Source organism: Watersipora subatra, chromosome 9 (genome assembly GCF_963576615.1).
Source record: "Watersipora subatra chromosome 9, tzWatSuba1.1, whole genome shotgun sequence".
NCBI classification, from domain to species: Eukaryota; Metazoa; Bryozoa; class Gymnolaemata; order Cheilostomatida; family Watersiporidae; genus Watersipora; species Watersipora subatra.
In genome coordinates, this window is record NC_088716.1 from 15,898,303 (window position 1) to 15,913,884 (window position 15,582).

Below are 15,582 nucleotides of genomic sequence, written 5' to 3' on the forward strand. Positions count from 1 at the left end.
TTAATTTTCTGACAACGATGTAGCGATGGTAACAAACATAATTGACAAAACTTTAGGATTTTGGGTTAAATGCAATAGACCGAGCGTTTAACTTGAAACATCTGAAATGGCAATCACGTGACTTTTACATTGATAGCGATACGTAATGCATGCGCCATATTGGAAAGCTAATCGTGTACTAGTCAGTTTGTAAACAAACAGTGAAAATTGACAGAAACGTACATGTTGAATAGTTATTTTTTAGCTGGGTGTTAATGAAAACTCCTCCACAACGTTTAGAGTTCCCTGATAAAAGAAAACCTATTTATAACATATGGAGTGGGATATGATAAGTAGATGTAGAATAGATTTTCTTCGACCATATTATTCATACAAACTGTTGTATAACAGATGCATAAACCCAGCAAATGGTATATTCAAGCAAATAACAACTGTTCCATTATCTTAAAAATTATATTACATATGCATAAACTATAATGGAAAAACTTAGCACGTGAAGTATTTCGATAAAAACAACACATATGCTGCCAAAACAGAAACCGTTTTCAAGATTTAAGTGATAATAGCTTATGAATGTATAAAATGTATAATACAGTATCTATAAAAGATGGAATAAACTACTGCAACAACTAAACGGAAATTAAAAACAGTTGTAACAGGTGTAATAGAGAATAATCAAAATAATGCAAACATGGAAATGCAGGAATTAGTGTAATCAGATTAAACTTATACATACACGTTACAGAAACTGCGTAAAAGGAGATTTGTATACCACTGGATATTGAGCCAAGGTGCATCAGAGTTTCTTAGAACTAAATCAGATTACAAATAACAGCACAACCACAGCTGCAGATGAATATTACAGTGATTACTTTGTTACTGGCCTTTAAACAGTACTGCTTTAGTATTTTATGCCGCGAAGAGACACCTTGCAGTTGGAATGTGCGATGTTAGCTTAATCATGCTGTCAGAGATCATAAAACGACTGAATAAGGTTTTTCATCAACGAAGCAGTGGTTAGATACGCCATCTGCTGTGTCCGTAAGGTGTTTCCCAAGGCATAGCACATCACTAGATCCTACACTACTGATAACATACACCACACAATGTAGAAGATCTGGCTTTGCATTAATACAAAAGTATCGATCTGCAACTAGCAGGATCCTGATGACACCGCCTTATAAACGCACCAATCCTCCATTGTTTTGTAGCTCGAGTAGAGTATAGAAATGTCGGTACTGGATACTTGACTTAGTGGTAACCAGCGACTGATGGCCAATGTCACGTGACAGCACTTTAGTTAGCTTTTGCACAATGTAACTAGCTATATAGACTACACTGTTACCTATAACATAAATTTGACATCTGAAATCATTGTGAGCTCCACCTACTGATCAACTTCTGGAGTAGCCTGTATGATGAGAATCTCGTTTTGAGCAGTAACATTACCTGTCTTACCAGCATCTGATTTTGCACCACATTTGCTGACAAGTTTGCGAAAGGTAGCCTTAAACTGAGTAACAATAGGATTATTATTCCAACCACCTAAACAAAAGCATCAATGATAACAATTACATAAAATCAACAAAAATGAATGTCTTTTTCTCATAAACATAGTACCCTTCTGATACAACAATACAGCTAATAAAATAAAATAGGTCAAAATGTTACTATATTACTATGTAAAATGAAAATGTGGCAATTTTCACCGGAAGTCATTCACACACATCTTAGGCATAAAGCTTAATGGAAACTTTTTAATCAAGCATGGATCAAACATGGATTGCAACCATGATAATTATTATTTTAATAGAAATGACAACAAACAAATTGCAGAAATACTGCAAAAAAGTACTAACCATTGCCACAGATGTATTACTAGAGAACTTCACACCAACATCTTCTGCTAAGCTGCAGACATATTCATAAGCACTTGCTGTGGCAGCTGTCGCTGTTTTGCGTGCTGTTTGAGGCTTCTGAAATTTCTTTAGATATACCTACTTTAAGTTGAACAACTTAGCAGCACTGTGCTTGACAATATTGTTTTGAATTCAATCATTGAAAAGCACCATTCAACATTGAAAAATAAACGTTTAAATGACTGGGCAGTGCAATCAGTGATGCCACAGCATCTGGTTTCAGTCGAACATTTTGACCTGTTCTGTCAAAACATGGATCATTGAAATGTTCATTGCAGATAAGTGCCCAAGGACCAGGCTTATTTACTCTTCTGCAGTTGCGATACCATTGTAAATAACCAGAGTTCTCAGTTACTTTGTTTGGAAATATAAAAATTAAATCTAAAAGAAATCTAAAATGAAACTGTAGTAGTTAGCAACAGTAGTAATAATAATAGTATTATTACTCTTATCTCCTTGCTGCTAGCTATATCCAGGTACAACAATAAATAATATTATAGGCACTACAAACATTTTTTCAAATATTTATTTAGAAATATTAGTATAATAAAAAGAAATTTGTATTTTAGAAATATTTAGAAAATTTATAAGTAGTATGTAGAGAGCAGATCTACACAAAAAAGTGACGGATCCAGCGGGGGATAGAAAAAGGGGGTTGCGAATTAAATTGGCTAGGGGTGTAGATTGAATTGCGTGGAGTTGAATGAGATGTTGGGGTTTGGGGGGAAATTGTGGTGTAGAGTAGGGGGTTGAATTCGAGGGGGTATGGATCCGCTCCTGGCGTAATCGGCGGATTATCTGTGGATGAGTCATCCGATTAGTGGGGGATGAGTCATCCGATTAAACGTGGATTATCGCGGGATTAGTCGGGGGAATCGTTGCGGATTAGTCGGCCGAATCGTCGCGGATTATCGGTGGATTAGTGGGGAGTGAATATCTGGGACATCGAGGGCTGGTTGGTTTTCCGGAGTGGATCTCGCGGATTATTGAGGAGAGCGAGAGATTACCGGATGAGTGAGGGGGTTAATATCTGGGACACCGAGGGGTTGATTTTCCGGAGATTGTTATATATTTGAAACATTGAATATATATGAGAAAGTGTTTATGTACAAAGTTATTTTGTTGAAGATTTGATGTTTTTGTAATGTTGAAGCTCTTGAATGGTTAAGAATTTTAAGGATTTTATTTTCGGTTTTTTTGTATATATGTAAGATTGAAATTTGTTGGAGAAATTAATATGTTGAATGAAAGATCAGTTTTATTACAAAATTATCACAAAATTATTTAAAATTGAGAATTATTCCATGAAGTGGTAAAGCACCCATAGATCCTTTAATTAGATTAAACTAGTAGACTTGCTAGTTCCATGCACTGTGAGAGATCATCATGAGTAATCAGTACATTGAGAATTATTCCATGAAGTAGTAAAGCACCCATAGATCTTTTAATTAGATTAAACTAGTAGACTTGCTAGTTCCATGCACTGTGAGAGATCATCATGAGTAATCAGTATATTGAGAACTATTCAATGAAATGGTAAAGAACCCATGGATTCATTAATTAGATTAAACTAGTAGACTTGCTAGTTCCACGCACCGTGAAAGATCATCATGAGTAATCAGTATATTGAGAACTATTCTGTTAGATTGCCATCATAAAGCTTAAGTCAAGCTAAATTTGCGCTATCTATTCTAATATAGCTAAATATTCTAATACAAGTAATGCTTTTGTTTAGCTATTTATTAGATAGCCACAGCTGAGGCTTATATAAACTAGGTCTGAAAGGCAACAGTGCAATACATACTATGAGAGTGAATAAACCACATCTTGTGTTATTATTCATACAGGTAACATTTATTACTGTTATACTTTCCTTGTTGTCTCTACATGTTAATACAATACATACTATGAGAGTGAATAAACCACATCTTGTGTTATTATTCATACAGGAACATAACAGAAGTTATTGGCAACAAGGATGGGATATTCTTGAGCAGTACAACTGATATTCTTACAAGAATATAACCCGGAACCTATACAGCATTCTCAGTATATACAAGTATGTCTTCGGAAGTGGATAAGTTAATCGAAGTCATTACGGCTCAAAACCTAAAGATGGAGGAGCAACAAAAAGCTCATCAAGAACAACAACAAGCTTATCTGGAAGAAAATAGGAAACTCATGGAACTACTGGTGAAAGGTCAAACCGAGACAGCAGCGAAGCTAGCACCATCGGCAGCCTTACCCAAGTTTTCAGAGTATGATCCAGCTACCGAACTATTGACTGATTACATGAATCGATATGACACTTTTGTAGCGGCTCACTCTATACCTGAGGAGAGGAAAGCTAACGTGTTCTTAATTAATCAGTCACCTGTTCTTTACAAACAGATCAGCAACATGGCTAGCCAACTGGAGACCCCAAAACTTATAAAGGAAGTTACCATGGAAGAAATAGATAATTTCTTAAAAGAACAATATGATCCCACACGATTTTTAGTACGCGAGCGTTATAAATTCTGGAGTACTATGAAAAGGAAACCTGGAGAAACTATTCATGAATTAGCGAATAGAATTAGACAGGAAGCGACCACATGTGACTTTTCTAATATTGATGATCCATTAGATGAAGCTATGAGAACACGGTTTGTCTGCTCAGTAAATAATGAAGCAGTTCTCAAAGCACTGTTCAAAGTAAAAGAAACAGAGCTATCTTTTAAAAGAGCTATTGAAATTGCGACAAAAACGGAGGACGCAGCCAAGATAGCCAAAGAAACCGTATATGGAGAGCAACAAAAAGTTAACAAGGTACAACCAGATCATAGAACTAAGACACCACCAGGAACTTCAAACTACAAAGAAGCAAGACAGACAACTTTCAATTGCTACAGATGCAATAAAACTACACATACTGCTAAGGAATGTCCATACAGATCTGCTACATGTAATTTTTGCCAGAAGTTAGGACATCTAAGAGTTGCCTGCCGAAAAAGAAAAGCAACTACTAATAAAAGGCCTATAGCACAGAATTCTATACCAAAACAACAGCTTAAAACTATTCGAAGAATACATATGGAACAACTTCAAAAGAATATTGAGATAGAAGAGCAGATCATCGAGATGGAGTTAGATACAGGAGCCTGTGACAACTTCATTACTGAGGAAGTCTGGTGTAAACTTGGAAAACCTGTACTCTCTACAACAACGACAAACTACGAATCTGCTTCAAAACATCCTATTGAAGTAATTGGACAGTGCCAGCTGAATACTAAAACCGTTAAGGGAAATCCTATTGCTTTGAACTTTGTAGTTAGCCGGGTTCCAAATCTCAACCTGATAGGACGAGGAGCAATCAAACTATTGGGGATATCAATAGACAACCTGCTCAGCCAACAAACTACTACGACTTGTAAATTAGTAGACCAGGAAACGGCTGACAAAAGTCTACAACAATCTTGCGAGCAACTCTGCAATGAATTTCCTGATCTATTTAACAATGATCTAGGCTGTTTAAAGGATTACGAGCTAGAAATAAAATTCAAGGCAGATGCCAAACCAGTGTTTCACAAACCTCGACCTGTTCCATTTGCTATTCAAGATGAATTAAATCTAGCCTACGAAACTGGAATTCAAAGAGGAATCTGGAAACCAGTACAGTTTAATCAATATGGTACGCCTGTAGTTCCGGTCAGGAAAGCGCAACTTTCCAACAGTCATCAAAGATCGATCAGAGTATGTGGAGACTACTCACAAACAGTCAATCCACAATTAGAGACTCACCGACAGCCTATACCTCTACCCGAAGACCTGATGAACAAGTTAGGAGGAGGATACGGATATACTAAAATTGATCTAGCGGATGCATACAACCAAATCCCCCTGGGACCAAACAGTCAGAAAAAGCTTGCTCTTAGCACTCAAAAAGGAGTACTACTACAGATGAGACTTCCGTTTGGAATCAGTTCAGCACCTGGATATTTTCAGGAGATAATGGAACAATTGACAGCTGATCTACCAGGGGTAGCTGTATATTTAGATGATATACTGGTTAGTGGTACTGATGCTACAAGTCATTTACAGAATTTGCGACAACTACTTGCAAGACTGAATGAGAAAGGTTTACGATGTCGTAAAGAAAAATGCCATTTTGCTCAACCCTCGGTAGAATATCTTGGTCATAACCTTTCAGCAAAAGGAATTTCTAAAGGACTAAAAGCAGATGCTGTTAAACAGATGCCTGCCCCAACTAACATAAACAGTTTACGTTCATTCCTTGGATCAGTACAGTTCTACAGCAAATTCCTACCTAACCTATCAACGATTACAGAACCATTACACCAGCTAATTAGAAAAAAATGTGCAGTGGAAGTGGAGTGCAGAACAGGAAACCCGTTTTCTTCAGCTAAAGCAACTGCTGACTGCTGACACAGTTCTTACACATTTCAACTCAAAGCTGCCTATAGGAATAGCATGTGATGCTTCCGAAAAAGGAATTGGAGCTGTCTTATTTCACAGATATGAGGATAATAGTGAAAGACCTATTATGCATGCTTCTAAAACATTGACGGCGACCCAAAGAAAATATGGTCAGATTCAAAAAGAGGCACTAGCTATCATATTTGCGTTGAAGAAGTTTCACCAATTTCTCTATGGCAGAAAATTCACCATCATTACGGACCATCGAGCATTGACATCTATGTTTGCACCTAACAAAGGAACTCCTGCACTTGCTGCTAACCGATTAGCAAGATGGGCTCTCTTACTCAGTCAATATGAATATGAAATTGAATATAGAAAGACCAACAAACATGGGAATGCAGATGCTCTTAGTCGGCTACCTGTTGGACCAGATGTTGGGTTTGACAGAGAGGAAGACGATGCTGACGTAGACATTATTTGCACTATTAAAACTATTGGAGCTCAACTTAACCCTACAGATCCAGGAGTAATAGTCAAGGAATCTTCTAAAGACATTGTTATCTCTACAGTCATGAGATATACAACAGAAGGATGGCCACATCGAGAGGAAGCAACTCCAGCTACTTCTGAAATCAAAGAATTTAGAAAGTTAGAAAACTCACTATCGGTGTGTAATGGTTGTCTACTCTATGGAAACAGAGTAGTAATTCCTACCAGCTTACAAAAAGAAGTACTGAAGATATTGCATCTCGGACATTTTGGGATACAAAGGATGAAGCAGCTAGCACGCACAGCGGTATACTGGCCTAGAATGGATGCTGACATTGCAGAGACAAGCAAGTTGTGTATATCGTGTGCTGAAAATCAGAGACTACCTTCAAAGTATCCTGTACATCCGTGGATGCTACCAGAGAAACCATGGAGTCGTTTACACTTAGATCATGCTGTCAACTTTATGGGAAGTAACTGGCTAGTTCTCACAGATGCTTACACTAAATATCCTTGCATACACAGGACCAGTTCTACATCGACAAAATCAACTACTGATCTTTTAGAACAAGATTTTTCACACTTTGGCTATCCACACACATTAGTTACAGACAATGCTACTACCTTTAAATCAGAAGAGTTTCAACAGTGGTGCAAAGAAAGAGGAATTACACATTTATCAGGAGGTCCTTATCATCCTGCAACAAATGGAGTTGCTGAGAGAATGGTGCAATCATTTAAACAAGCTTTGAAAAAGTCTAGTCTACCACCTAATGCAGCATTATTAGAATTCTTGATGCATTATAGAAGAACACCTTTAGAGACTGGATATTCACCAAGCCAACTCCTACATGGAAGGCAAATCCGATGCAAAATTGACACAATTATTTCATCACCAGCCCATTCGGCTCAAGGAAAACAATCTAAAAATACACAGCTTCTGAATGACACGGTAAACAAGATTCACAGCTATCAAGTTGGAGATCCATGCTATGCGCTATACTGTGGCCCTAGAAGATCTAATCAGCCTCGATGGGTTCCAGCATTAGTGACTAAAGTCTATGGCCAGCGAAGTGTTAATGTTAGAGTATGGCCACGCGGACCCACATGGAGGAGACATGTAGAACAACTACAACCTAGATTTAGCACAGAAGAAGACCTACACCCTGGAGATATATTTCAAACATCAGATAAAAATAGTGACAGGCTACCTATTCCGGTACCTCCCGAAGAACCAGTGCGTCAACCAAAGAGACCAAATCCTAGACATCCTCTACACAGTGATTATGGACCACATAATCCACGTAGGTCATCTAGAAGGAGACAGCAAACACAATTTTATCCGTAACGTTTCGTCTGTTCATATCATCTCCAGACTAGTGAGGAGGTGTTAGATTGCCATCATAAAGCTTAAGTCAAGCTAAATTTGCGCTATCTATTCTAATATAGCTAAATATTCTAATACAAGTAATGCTTTTGTTTAGCTATTTATTAGATAGCCACAGCTGAGGCTTATATAAACTAGGTCTGAAAGGCAACAGTGCAATACATACTATGAGAGTGAATAAACCACATCTTGTGTTATTATTCATACAGGTAACATTTATTACTGTTATACTTTCCTTGTTGTCTCTACATGTTAATACAATACATACTATGAGAGTGAATAAACCACATCTTGTGTTATTATTCATACAGGAACATAACATATTCCATGAAGTGGTAAAGCACCCATAGATCCTTTAATTAGATTAAACTAGTAAACTTGCTAGTTTCATGCACCGTGAGAGATCATCATGAATAATCAGAATATTGAGAATTATTCCATGAAGTGGTAAAGCACCCATGGATCTTTTAATTAGATTAAACTAGTAGACTCGCTAGTTCCATGCACCGTGAGAGATCATCATGAGTAATCAGTATATTGAGAATTATTCCATGAAGTGGTAAAGCACCCATGGATCTTTTAATTAGATTAAACTAGTAGACTCGCTAGTTCCATGCACCGTGAGAAATCATCATGAGTAATCAGTATATTGAGAATTATTCCATGAAGTGGTAAAGTACCCATGGATCCTTTAATTGGATTAAACTAGTAGACTTGCTAGTTCCATGCACTGTGAGAGATCATCATGAGTAATCAGTATATTGATAATTATTCCATGAAGTGGTAAAGCACCAAGGATCCTTTAATTAGATTAAACTAGTAGACTTGCTAGTTCCATGCACTGTGAGAGATCATCATGAGTAATCAGTATATTGAGAATTATTCCATGAAGTGGTAAAGCACCCATAGATCCTTTAATTAGATTAAACTAGTACACTTGCTAGTTCCATGCACTGTGAGAGATCATCATGAGTAATCAGTATATTGAGAATTATTCCATGAAGTGGTAAAGCACCCATGGATCCTTTAATTAGATTAAACTAGTAGACTTGCTAGTTCCATGCAGTGTGAGAGATCATCATGAGTAATCAGTATATTGAGAATTATTCCATGAAGCGGTAAAGCACCCATGGATCCTTTAATTAGATTAAACTAGTAGACTTGCTAGTACCATGCACTGTGAGAGATCATCATGAGTAATCAGTATATTGAGAATTATTCCATGAAGTGGTAAGGACCCATAGATCTTTTAATTAGATTAAACTAGTAGACTTGCTAGTTCCATGCACTGTGAGGGATCATCATGAGTAATCAGTATATTGATAATTATTCCATGAAGTGGTAAAGCACCCATAGATCCTTTAATTAGATTAAACTAGTAGACTTGCTAGTTCCATGCACTGTGAAAGATCATCATGAGTAATCAGTATATTAAGAATTATTCCAAGAAGTGGTAAAGCACCCATGGATCCTTTCATTAGATTAAACTAGTAGACTTGCTAGTTGCATGCACAGTGAGGGATCATCATGAGTAATCAGTATATTGAGAATTATTCCATGAAGTGGTAAAGCACCAATAGATCCTTTAATTAGATTAAACTAGTAGACTTGCTAGTTCCATGCACTGCGAAAGATCATCATGAGTAATCAGTATATTGAGAATAACTCCATGAAGTGGTAAAGCAACCATGGATACTTTAATTAGATTAAACTAGTACACTTGCTAGTTCCATTCACTGTGAGAGATCATCATGAGTAATCAGTATATTGAGAGTTATTCCAGGAAGTTGTAAAGCACCCATGGATCCTTTAATTAGATTAAACTAGTAGACTTGCTAGTTCCATGCACCGTGAGAGATCATCATGAGTAATCAGTATATTGAGAACTATTCCATGAGGTGGTAAAGCACCCATAGATCCTTTAATTAGATTAAACTAGTAGACTTGCTAGTTCCATGCACCGTGAGAGATCATCATGAGTAATCAGTATATTGAGAATTATTCCATGAAGTGGTAATGCACCCATGGATCCTTTAATTAGATTAAATTAGTAGACTTGCTAGTTCCATACACCGTGAGAGATCATCATGAGTAATCAGTATATTGAGAATTATTCCATGAAGTGGTAAAGCACCCATAGATCCTTTAATTAGATTAAACTAGTAGACTTGCTAGTTTCAAGCACTGTGAGAGATCATCATGAGTAATCAGTATATTGAGAGTTATTCCATGAAGTGGTAAAGCACCCATAGATCCTTTAATTAGATTAAACTAGTAGACTTGCTAGTTCCATGCACTGTGAGAGATCATCATGAGTAATCAGTATATTGAGAATTATTCCATGAAGTGGTAAAGCACCCATGGATCCTTTAAATAGATTAAACTAGTAGACTTGCTAGTTCCATGCACTGTGAGGGATCATCATGAGTAATCAGTATATTGAGAATTATTCCATGAAGTGGTAAAGCACCCATGGATCCTTTAAATAGATTAAACTAGTAGACTTGCTAGTTCCATGCACTGTGAGGGATCATCATGAGTAATCAGTATATTGAGAATTATTCCATGAAGTGGTAAAGCACCAATAGATCCTTTTATTAGATTAAACTAGTAGACTTGCTAGTTCCATGCACTGTGAGAGATCATCATGAGTAATCAGTATATTGAGAACTATTCCATGAAGTGGTAAAACACCCATGGATCCTTTAATTAGATTAAACTAGTAGACTTGCTAGTTCCATGCACTGTGAGAGATCATCATGAGTAATCAGTATATTGAGAATTATTCCATGAAGTGGTAAAGCACCCATGGATCCTTTAATTAGATTAAACTAGTAGACTTGCTAGTTCCATGCACTGTGAGAGATCATCATGAGTAATCAGTATATTGAGAATTATTCCATTAAGTACTAAAGCACCCATAGATCCTTTAATTAGATTAAACTAGTAGACTTGCTAGTTCCATGCACTGCGAAAGATCATCATGAGTAATCTGTATATTGAGAATTATTCCATGAAGTGGTAAAGCACCAATGGATCCTTCAATTAGATTTAACTAGTAGACTTGCTAGTTCCATGCACTGTGAGAGATCATCATGAGTAATCAGTATATTGAGAATTATTCCATGAAGTGGTAAAGCACCCATAGATCCTTTAATTAGATTAAACTAGTAGACTCGCTAGTTCCATGCACTGTGAGAGATCATCATGAGTAATCAGTATATTGAGAATTATTCCATGAAGTGGTAAAGCACCCATGGATCCTTTAATTGGATTAAACTAGTAGACTTGCTAGTTCCATGCACCGTGAGAGATCATCATGAGTAATCAGTATATTGAGAATTATTCCATGAAGTGGTAAAGCACCCATGGATCTTTTAATTAGATTAAACTAGTAGACTCGCTAGTTCCATGCACCGTGAGAAATCATCATGAGTAATCAGTATATTGAGAATTATTCCATGAAGTGGTAAAGCACCCATGGATCCTTTAATTGGATTAAACTAGTAGACTTGCTAGTTCCATGCACTGTGAGAGATCATCATGAGTAATCAGTATATTGAGAATTATTCCATGAAGTGGTAAAGCACCCATAGATCCTTTAATTAGATTAAACTAGTACACTTGCTAGTTCCATGCACTGTGAGAGATCATCATGAGTAATCAGTATATTGAGAATTATTCCATGAAGTGGTAAAGCACCCATGGATCCTTTAATTAGATTAAACTAGTAGACTTGCTAGTTCCATGCAGTGTGAGAGATCATGGACCAAAGCACCCATGGATCCTTTAATTAGATTAAACTAGTAGACTTGCTAGTTCCATGCAGTGTGAGAGATCATCATGAGTAATCAGTATATTGAGAATTATTCCATGAAGCCGTAAAGCACCCATGGATCCTTTAATTAGATTAAATTAGTAGACTTGCTAGTTCCATACACCGTGAGAGATCATCATGAGTAATCAGTATATTGAGAATTATTCCATGAAGTGGTAAAGCACCCATAGATCCTTTAATTAGATTAAACTAGTAGACTTGCTAGTTTCAAGCACTGTGAGAGATCATCATGAGTAATCAGTATATTGAGAGTTATTCCATGAAGTGGTAAAGCACCCATAGATCCTTTAATTAGATTAAACTAGTAGACTTGCTAGTTCCATGCACTGTGAGAGATCATCATGAGTAATCAGTATATTGAGAATTATTCCATTAAGTACTAAAGCACCCATAGATCCTTTAATTAGATTAAACTAGTAGACTTGCTAGTTCCATGCACTGCGAAAGATCATCATGAGTAATCTGTATATTGAGAATTATTCCATGAAGTGGTAAAGCACCCATAGATCCTTTAATTAGATTAAATTAGTAGACTTGCTAGTTCCATGCACTGCGAAAGATCATCATGAGTAATCAGTATATTGAGAATTATTCCATGAAGTGGTAAAGCACCCATAGATCCTTTAATTAGATTAAACTAGTAGACTTGCTAGTTCCATGCACTGCGAAAGATCATCATGAGTAATCTGTATATTGAGAATTATTCCATGAAGTGGTAAAGCACCCATAGATCCTTTAATTAGATTAAATTAGTAGACTTGCTAGTTCCATGCACTGCGAAAGATCATCATGAGTAATCTGTATATTGAGAATTATTCCATGAAGTGGTAAAGCACCCATAGATCCTTTAATTAGATTAAACTAGTAGACTTGCTAGTTCCATGCACTGCGAAAGATCATCATGAGTAATCTGTATATTGAGAATTATTCCATGAAGTGGTAAAGCACCCATAGATCCTTTAATTAGATTAAACTAGTAGACTTGCTAGTACCATGCACTGCGAAAGATCATCATGAGTAATCAGTATATTGAGAATTATTCCATGAAGTGGTAAAGCACCCATAGATCCTTTAATTAGATTTAACTAGTAGACTTGCTAGTTCCATGCACTGTGAGAGATCATCATGAGTAATCAGTATATTGAGAATTATTCCATGAAGTGGTAAAGCACCAATGGATCCTTCAATTAGATTTAACTAGTAGACTTGCTAGTTCCATGCACTGCGAAAGATCATCATGAGTAATCAGTATATTGAGAATTATTCCATGAAGTGGTAAAGCACCCATAGATCCTTTAATTAGATTAAACTAGTAGACTCGCTAGTTCCATGCACTGTGAGAGATCATCATGAGTAATCAGTATATTGAGAATTATTCCATGAAGTGGTAAAGCACCCATGGATCCTTCAATTAGATTTAACTAGTAGACTTGCTAGTTCCATGCACTGTGAGAGATCATCATGAGTAATCAGTATATTGAGAATTATTCCATGAAGTGGTAAAGCACCCATAGATCCTTTAATTAGATTAAACTAGTAGACTTGCTAGTTCCATTCACTGTGAGAGATCATCATGAGTAATCAGTACATTGAGAATTATTCCATGAAGTAGTAAAGCACCCATAGATCTTTTAATTAGATTAAACTAGTAGACTTGCTAGTTCCATGCACTGTGAGAGATCATCATGAGTAATCAGTATATTGAGAATTATTCCATGAAGTGGTAAAGCACCCATGGATCTTTTAATTAGATTAAACTAGTAGACTCGCTAGTTCCATGCACCGTGAGAAATCATCATGAGTAATCAGTATATTGAGAATTATTCCATGAAGTGGTAAAGTACCCATGGATCCTTTAATTGGATTAAACTAGTAGACTTGCTAGTTCCATGCACTGCGAAAGATCATCATGAGTAATCAGTATATTGAGAATTATTCCATGAAGTGGTAAAGCACCCATAGATCCTTTAATTAGATTAAACTAGTAGACTTGCTAGTTCCATGCACTGCGAAAGATCATCATGAGTAATCTGTATATTGAGAATTATTCCATGAAGTGGTAAAGCACCCATAGATCCTTTAATTAGATTAAATTAGTAGACTTGCTAGTTCCATGCACTGCGAAAGATCATCATGAGTAATCTGTATATTGAGAATTATTCCATGAAGTGGTAAAGCACCCATAGATCCTTTAATTAGATTAAACTAGTAGACTTGCTAGTTCCATGCACTGCGAAAGATCATCATGAGTAATCTGTATATTGAGAATTATTCCATGAAGTGGTAAAGCACCCATAGATCCTTTAATTAGATTAAACTAGTAGACTTGCTAGTACCATGCACTGCGAAAGATCATCATGAGTAATCAGTATATTGAGAATTATTCCATGAAGTGGTAAAGCACCAATGGATCCTTCAATTAGATTTAACTAGTAGACTTGCTAGTACCATGCACTGTGAGAGATCATCATGAGTAATCTGTATATTGAGAATTATTCCATGAAGTAGTAAAGCACCCATAGATCCTTTAATTAGATTAAACTAGTAGACTCGCTAGTTCCATGCACTGCGAAAGATCATCATGAGTAATCAGTATATTGAGAATTATTCCATGAAGTGGTAAAGCACCCATAGATCCTTTAATTAGATTAAACTAGTAGACTCGCTAGTTCCATGCACTGCGAAAGATCATCATGAGTAATCAGTATATTGAGAATTATTCCATGAAGTGGTAAAGCACCCATGGATCCTTCAATTAGATTTAACTAGTAGACTTGCTAGTTCCATGCACTGTGAGAGATCATCATGAGTAATCAGTATATTGAGAATTATTCCATGAAGTGGTAAAGCACCCATAGATCCTTTAATTAGATTAAACTAGTAGACTTGCTAGTTCCATTCACTGTGAGAGATCATCATGAGTAATCAGTACATTGAGAATTATTCCATGAAGTAGTAAAGCACCCATAGATCTTTTAATTAGATTAAACTAGTAGACTTGCTAGTTCCATGCACTGTGAGAGATCATCATGAGTAATCAGTATATTGAGAATTATTCCATGAAGTGGTAAAGCACCCATAGATCCTTTAATTAGATTAAACTAGTAGACTTGCTAGTTCCATGCACTGCGAAAGATCATCATGAGTAATCAGTATATTGAGAATTATTCCATGAAGTGGTAAAGCACCAATGGATCCTTCAATTAGATTTAACTAGTAGACTTGCTAGTTCCATGCACTGTGAGAGATCATCATGAGTAATCAGTATATTGAGAATTATTCCATGAAGTGGTAAAGCACCCATAGATCCTTTAATTAGATTAAACTAGTAGACTTGCTAGTTCCATTCACTGTGAGAGATCATCATGAGTAATCAGTACATTGAGAATTATTCCATGAAGTAGTAAAGCACCCATAGATCTTTTAATTAGATTAAACTAGTAGACTTGCTAGTTCCATGCACTGACACTGAACTACTTGGGAGACTAAATGAGTCAGAGCTGATAACAAATCCAATTGATAAAATTCTG